The sequence below is a fragment of the Pinus tabuliformis genome, chromosome 6 (genome assembly GCF_031772625.1).
Source record: "Pinus tabuliformis cultivar Carrire ecotype Pingquan chromosome 6, CPIR1, whole genome shotgun sequence".
In the NCBI taxonomy this organism is placed as follows: Eukaryota; Viridiplantae; Streptophyta; class Pinopsida; order Pinales; family Pinaceae; genus Pinus; species Pinus tabuliformis.
The window spans coordinates 1,817,979,644-1,817,987,927 of NC_142292.1; positions in this window are offsets into that span (position 1 = coordinate 1,817,979,644).

An 8,284-nucleotide genomic window follows, 5' to 3' on the forward strand; every position below is an offset into this window, starting at 1 on the left:
CACTCGTACCGTAAAACGTATTCTGTGGTTTTGCGAAAAGTTTGGCACACCCTCTGCCTAGAACTCCAGAGCAGTTTCTTTTGGCCTTTTTCAAACTCTATAACTGAAAAAGTCCATCCGAGCATTTGTCACTTCGGGCTCGTTAAAACATCGAAGGAGACTAGAGTCATCTTTAGCTTTTTCTCGACTCTTAAAAAGTGAAAAAGCAAGTTGTGTCTAAGCGTCGTTATAAAATTTATTTTAAACAGAACATAATCACCTCCTATTCCCGCGTTGATCTTAAAGTTGAGAACATGGAACGCCCCAACCAAGGAATTCCACATGATGGAAATCCTAGTCCATTCTCCTCTTGGGGAGAAGTTGGTGCGCCCCACATGGCCACATTGTCGCTTCCAGGACTGACAATTGGCCTGCCTATTTGGCTATTCTCAACTAATGTAGTTCAGACCACCATGGTTCCTGAATAGTCGAGTCAACAGTTAGATGAGTCTAGAGCTGCCCACCAGCCTTCAACTTCCTATAACTCTTCCTCCAATCCTTCATCTTCGAAAGGTAGAGCTAGCAAAAGCCAAGCTCCCATGGAGAAGAAGGAGAAGAAGAAGAAAGAGAAGAAGAAGAAGAAGGAGCCTAAGGCGACTGGGGGCAAGCAAAAGACATCTGACAAAAACCCACACACAGCACAGACCGGGCCTAAATCGCCATGTGTCATATGTAGAGGAGACCATTTCCATCGAGATTGTCCCTGTATTCCCCGGATACTAAGGGACTGGTCACCTCGTTTGCACAATTCGGGAGCATCAACCTCTGATAGCCATGTTGATTGCTTACCGTCAACCAGCGAAAGTGAAGGTTCAAGACGAAGAGGGGGAGCAAGATCCCCCTGTAGACTGTGTGAAGGCGATCACGCCATCCACCGTTGTCCCTTCTTAGACGAAGCGAAGAGAGTTTTGGAAGATCGTCCGGTTTCACCGGTAATACTTCCTCCTGGATACAAAAAACTCGTGCCGAGTCCTTCGTTGGTTGAAAATACAGCTGGCCTGCTCAAGTGGTCAGCTGAAGCGTCAGTCATTGAAAATGAACCCACTGAATCCAGACCAGACGAAAGTCTAAAGGTCGATACGGCAGTTGACCCGGTTCTTCCTTCAGAGGTTTCATCCTCAAATGACACCGTCACTGAAGATTCATCTTCAAATGACACCCTAACTAGAGAGAATAAGGATGACACCATCCAGATTCTTTTCATCAACACAGATTCTGATGAGCATCAGGGCAATGCGCCCATTCCTTTATCGCAGGAAGGAACATCGTCAGGATCGTATCCGGCCGTGTATTCGGTCCCACCACCAAGCAACCTGGTTGTGTCCTTTGATTGGAACCAACTAGGCAGACCCCGGTAACCAGCCAGTATACCATTCAGAATCATAGTCCAAATTTACAGAATGGTAATGGCTGGAACTATCATTGATGAAGGGGCATCTATGAGTATCCTTTCCTCTATTGCTTGGAAAGCACTGGGTTCCCCAGAGCTTTTACCTGAGATAAGAAATCTCTCAGGTTTTGATAAAGGAACCAGTCGACCATTAGGGATCCTCCCCAATGTGCCTGTTACATTGAAAGGGAAGACCGTTCAAATGAACGTGATGGTCGTTCAAGGACCCTTGGATTATAACCTACTCCTTGGACGAGACTATATATATTGCATGGGAGCTATAGTCTCCTCACTCTTTAGAGTAATGTGTTTTCCACACGAAGGAAGAATGGTCAAGCTCGTAGACCAACTTTCATTTCCGGGATCACGCATCGCAAATAGTCAAATACCAACCCTGAATGGTCTATTCACCCAAGAAATGTCTCCACCCCCCAGTCCTCCTTCCCGATGAGTGCGAGTGATTCGGAAAGATGGGACTGGAACCCAGGGGGCATGCATCCTGGTCTGCTTCGGGCAGAGAAAACCTTGGGTATAAGGTGGAATTTCAGCGAAAAAGTATGACTAGTCCGTACCCCGTCCGTGGACGGAAGAGGGGTTGTTCTAGAACAGGACTCTTTTGTCAAGGTTACTTGTTTGACAAAGGTCATTCACCATTGTCTACTTCGGTAGACAGTGCCGAGGAGATGTTTTCGTTTGATGGTGTTAACAAAACAATCTTTGGGTAACCAGAAAGAGGCAAGCCTCACCCTTTAAAACAAATGTTTTATCGGATAAGTAGGGGCAGCCTTGAAATTGTACTTTATGCCTGGGGGCATGCAACCTTTTGGAGTGCAAGCAAAGGATGACTATTTATTTTTTAAATTTTTAGGTCCTCCCTTTAAACCTGTAGGTCTAACCCTTTAAACTCGTAGGATTAGCCGTTTCCAAACTTGCATAAAGAAAGGATATGGGGCAAAGGTAAAACTTTGCCACATTAGGAGCATAGCTTCGTGAGATAAAGCTCCATAAAAAATAGCTATCTCACTGAAGACATTCTTATCTTATGACTGGTATAATCGAGCAGTTTTACCGCGGAATTTATGCTCGTTAAAAAATAGAAAAGCGAGATCCGAGCAGTTTTAGCGTCATAGTTCATGCTCGTTAAAAAATAAACATAAGCTTTTGAGCAGTGTTTTGGCGCATTCAAGCTCATTAAAAAATGAACCCATCTCGGTAAATAACCATTGTGATCGTAAATTTATTAGCCATAAAAGCCTTGGTCGTGTTTGCACCTGCCACCTCCATTTCATTTGGCCAATCGTTCACCTCCATATGATTGTTTACCCATTTTGAGGAACAGCTGCGAAGAGTGATTTCACTTAGCCATCCTTGTGACACTGTCGTGATTGGAAAATTCCAACCTGTACCTGGAATCTGCTGCTATCCCTGTTTATCACTCGTTCCTCAAAAGATGAGTCTTCTTTGAGCTCTTTTCTCCTGACTCGTAAAATATGAAAAGTTTGCCGAGTTTTGGCCTTCCAGCTCGTTAAAGTGACCGGAAGAGCTATCCCTCCTCTAGATTTTAATCTTTTTGGACCTGAGGGATTATTGCACAAAAAGGTCGAGCGCTTGTTTTATTCGGCTCGTTAAAGTTATCGAAAACTCATCCCTTCTGTATGGTTTTATACTTTTTCGGACTTAAGGGATTAGATGACGAAAAAGGAATTTTGGAGTCAACTTTTTGTACCTTTTCAGACTCTCTAAAATTAAAAAGGACCGAGTTTTCCTTGTCGTTAGACTCGTTAAAATGATTAAATAGCGACAAACTTGTGTTTAGACGAGAACGAGTTTCCCTATCGCTAAGCTCGTTAAAACATAGCGATGGGCTTGCCCGAAGGGCAGGTTATAGAACAAGCATATGTTATCCTCCTCAAGCTTGACAAAAATAAAGAGGTACTGGTCAGAAATGACTGGGGAAAAATTGGGAGAACCTCAAAGCTTTAATGGTAGCAAGTCGCTCTTGAACATGACACTTTGTCCTCCGTATCACATCGGGTTGGGTTGTTTCATTCACCGGTCTCATCACCATGGTCCTCGCCAAACCATCCACATTTGGGGTAATGCTACCGATCCATCACATCAGTGTCGTTATATGTTCAAGAGATGTGTTCAGAAAGAGTCAACCGTGTCCCATCCACTGCCATACATTATCCTTCATCCACCCATGATCGCCACCCTGAATCATATTTCACAGATTGTTTTCACCTCCACTAAAATCATTAGCTCTGTTCCGTGTCACTGATGTGGGATTCATTAAGGCCCTCCTTTGACGGATCGCTTCTTGTCGACTTCAGCTCATTATCCAAGAAGTTGATCTAGGAACAAACCCCCCAGTACTTTGAAGCTTTCATGCCTCAATGGCAAGTTTCTCACTTCCGGCGACAGGTATACATCAATGACCTTCGACCAGAAGATTTTGCGTGGTGTTCGACGCCAAGTCCTTTATTCACACCACTTGAATTGTACTGCAGTACCTTGAGGGTCATTGTCATTATTGGTGATTCCTCTCGCGCTTGTTAACGGTTTACATTATTGACCGGTAATCAAGCGATGTCTTTCCATGTTCGACTTCAGCGCAATTCTCACATGGATCGACTTGTACTTAGAGTGAAGATCGAACGAGTTTCAAGACCCCGAATCTAGTTTCATCCATCCGGGCTGCGATATATATTCAGGATATAAAGACATTTGTTATGTACATCATTGCAGCAGATGATCATCCTACTCAAAGGATGATAATTTCAGCAGAGAATTATCAGTCTACCATCAGACGATCGTCTGTTCTATGTACCAAAATGAATTTATAAAGCTGAGCATGGGAATGCCCGCCTCAGCTAGATCATGAAAGCAGAATGAAAAAATAATGTATTGTATTGTATTTTATTACAGGGCACCTCTCAGCGATTGAATGAACTTCGGATCCTCCTGATAAAGCATTTCACCTGATAAATGACCTCATACTTTAGGGGGCAACTGTTATAGACATTTTTGTGCCTTACAGCATGAAGCATGAAATGTCGATAATCTGAGGGATCCAAAGTCCCTAAACATGTTGTTCCTACCCCTAGAGGGACAAGGTCAGCAAACCACAACACTGAAAATCAGTTCTCCACCTGAAAACACTCAAAAACAAGCTTTTTCTGGATCATGTCAGCTGCTCCACTGAGCATCTGCGCTGAATGTCAACTGCTCCACTCTGTACCTGCGCTGAATGTCAAATCTAATGAAGGCTACCTGCGCTGGGCGAGATTGGCCAAGTGGCACAGTCATTCTGCAAGGTGTCAAATGCCCAGGAAGCTTCCAAACTGACACTTGGATCAGGGAATTCGCCTTGTGATGAGTAAGAGGATCTAGATCTCCAAGTGGAAGCAAGAAACTCCAAGTGGACTCAAGAACTGAAGTATAACTAAAGTGGGAGAGGACACTAGTCAGCTTCATGCCAGCCTCAAGCTGACTCATCCTTTCTCCAAATCTCCTATATATAGAGCTCTCTCATGAGGTCTAGGGAGGCTGGAATTTTGTGCAAGTAAGGAAGTGCTGTTGGTTTGTGTATAGAACTATTGGGTGATTGCTTTGAAGGAGGTGAAGAGGAGATTTCTTTCTGCTGGGAGGTGTTGCTGGATTGGGCCTATTATGGTTGTAACACTCTCAGAACTTTACTTCTTCCATTAATAAAGTATTTGAGGTTCTTCTATATGCATGTGTCTCTATGGTGAATTGATGCTTGTATATTTGATTTATTCTAATCCTTGAATCAGTTATGGATGTATGCTTCTTGTAGTTTCCTTTCTTTGTGCTTTTACAGGATCTTTGTGTAGCTGGGCCAGTGAAAGAGCAAGGAGCTAGGAGCAAGCAGCAAGAGGGAAGATTGGATCAACCATTAGCGGAAGATAACGGTTAGTGGATCCCTTTTCTCTTCTTTCTCTCATCTCATAAAGAAGTAATCTTGAATAGCTTTGTATTAAGTTGTTGCTGAGGTACTATCACCCTTAGAGTGGGATAGGGTCATTCCGTATTGGATACTTTTCCCAACAACACGGAGGAGTTACGAATCAACCCGGGGATGACTCAATTGCAATATACATCATATATTGCAATCACATCAAAGGGTTAGGGCTTGCGATACGATTCAAGGGAAAATCGACAATTATGATACTATGATAAGGGGCCCGGACCCGAAATGTTATATAGTGTGATTAATAAACCTGGCGGTTCCACAGGTGTTGCAGTGCGCTAGATCAGTGAGCCAAGTGTTTCACGGCGATTGTGATAGTGCGATGGCAGAGCGGGACACAAGACATTATGGGATGCGGTGAATACTCCTGTAAGATCCATAGATATCACAAGATGCCTGTGTCTGGGCTTGGATTGTCCACTAATAATATGGAACTGCCGATAAACTCATGGTCGATACCCATGCACTGTTGTAATTAGTTGTTTTATTAGACATTGGCTTTTCTATTGTGGAAGGGTTGTTGCCGTGAACCCTTCTTCCTACTAACTTGGGGTATTATGTTGTAACTGCCCCGATTTTGAGGGATGCCACCATAATCTTATATATATATATATATATATATCTATATATATATATATCTATAGATATATATATATATATATATATATATATATATATATATATCTATAGATATATATATATATATATATATATATATATATATATCTATAGATATATATATATATATATATATATATATATATATATATATATATATAGATATATATAGATATATATATATATATATATATCTATATATATATATATATATATCTATATATATCTATATATATATATATATATATATATATATATATATATATATGACTATTGTGTCAAAGAAAGGCAGGGGAGGACTAGTCGAATACATAAATTTTACTGCATACAGCATACCTTGAACCTACCAGCGGGCTGAAACCTTTCCTTGAGTAGCAGGGAGGTTCCGAGAAGGTTGTAGAAGGCCTGATTATCCAAATTGAGATTTTGGAAGGAGATTTTGCACTATGTTTCACCAGGAGTTCAATAGTTATGTCTGTTTTCAAAGTTGGGCTCTCCATTCTCTGCCCATCTATTAGCTTGGAGGTATAAGGGTTGAAATTGGTTGTTGTTGTACTTTTATCTCCCTTATGCCACTAATGAAAAAAAGATCTCCCCACTCTTGAGTAGGGCCCAGAGACGTAGTCCAAACTAGACGAACTCTGTAATCAAATCATTGTGTCATGGTTTTTTTGTGTTCTTCTGATTACTTCTGCATTGTTTATGTGCTTTTAAGTTCCATGGTTAATTAAATCTATTATATGTAATTCTAATGCATCTGTAAGTAAAATATCTTAGATCATGGGTGCTCTCCATCAGGCCTAGGAATGCTTAACTGATAATTGGAAGGATATACGATAAATCCTGGAGGGTGGAGTCCTGGTTAGGGCCTAGTGATCTGATGTGGATTGAAGTAAAGCCTAGGGAATAGGAGACAGGAAAATTCCTCATGGTTTAGGTGGAGAAATATGGTGGCAACCATACTTGTTTAGGACCTGGTGATCGGTGTTGATTGTGGTAAAGCTTGGTTCTATTAATGAAGGTGAGGTGGTGTAGCCGCGGGAAGCCCTATTTGAGTCTTGGTTATGAGTCCCACATTCATGCTGGGAATATGGCATGGAGGTGACTGGTTGAAAGAAATATTTGGTCCATCCAATCTATGGTTAGGTGGTTCATGGATGTCCCAAACCTGTAGAATTTTTCATCCATTAATAAGAGTTCCTTCTCCTTGGTATTTCATATGTAAATGTACTAGTTTATATGTGGATTCTATGGTTGTTGTATCCTTATTATTTCTATTTTTTATATGTTGGTTATGAGTATGTTTTATGACAATGATGATGTATGACTCTCATCATGTTTTTATTTGTAAATGAATGAACAATGAATATATTACATAATAAATGATAATGCAACTAATTTGATAATGCATCAATGCTTCTTAGCAATTCTCATATAAGTATCAGACCCCTATGCTCATATATGTTGTTATGACCTGCAGAATGCATATTTGTGACATGCTTAACAAAATGCCTATCATGCCTAGTACGGATCCAGTCAAGTATTTGTTCAATTATTTGCAATTGTATGATTATTTTGATGTTTCTTTTCATTTTTTCAATTTCATGGAGTTTTAGGCAGTGGCCTTAGTCCTAGCCCTAAAACAGTGGCACAAAATATGAGGTCGCTGGCTCTGAACTAGCTGAAAAAGACCTTAGCTGCTTACATTCCCTTGCTTTGAGAGAGATTGGAGGGCCCTAGTCATGCCCATGTCATGGAAGTGATTGAGCCTCCAAGTTAGTAAAATGTTAATATGTCTCAGGGGTTGGTTACCTGGAAAGGTTGGTAGGCTCCTGGAGGTTTTGTAGTATGTGTGGAAGGTCAGATTGGTTGTGTTGTGTTGGTTCCACTTCCTTAAGAATACGTTATAGAAAATCTTATAGATTCATAGGCTAATGCAATTTTCCAAAGAAAGAGACAAGAATCTACTTCTACTCTTTACAGCAGGATCCCATAAAGATTGAAAAAAACAATAATCGACAAGATGAATAGAATCAAAGGCACATAACACAATAAATATCTAGGTAAAGCCACAACTCAAGACCCCACTATCTGTATTGTATTAATCCGGAAAATCAAGATGAAATTACAATGCTTGTTCTCTCTAGAACAATCCTAGCACTCAGCAAATTCAATCTCCAACCCACAAGCAAGCTCAAGGCCAAATCTTAGCCAATTCACAAGCTCTGCAAGTCTCTACTCCA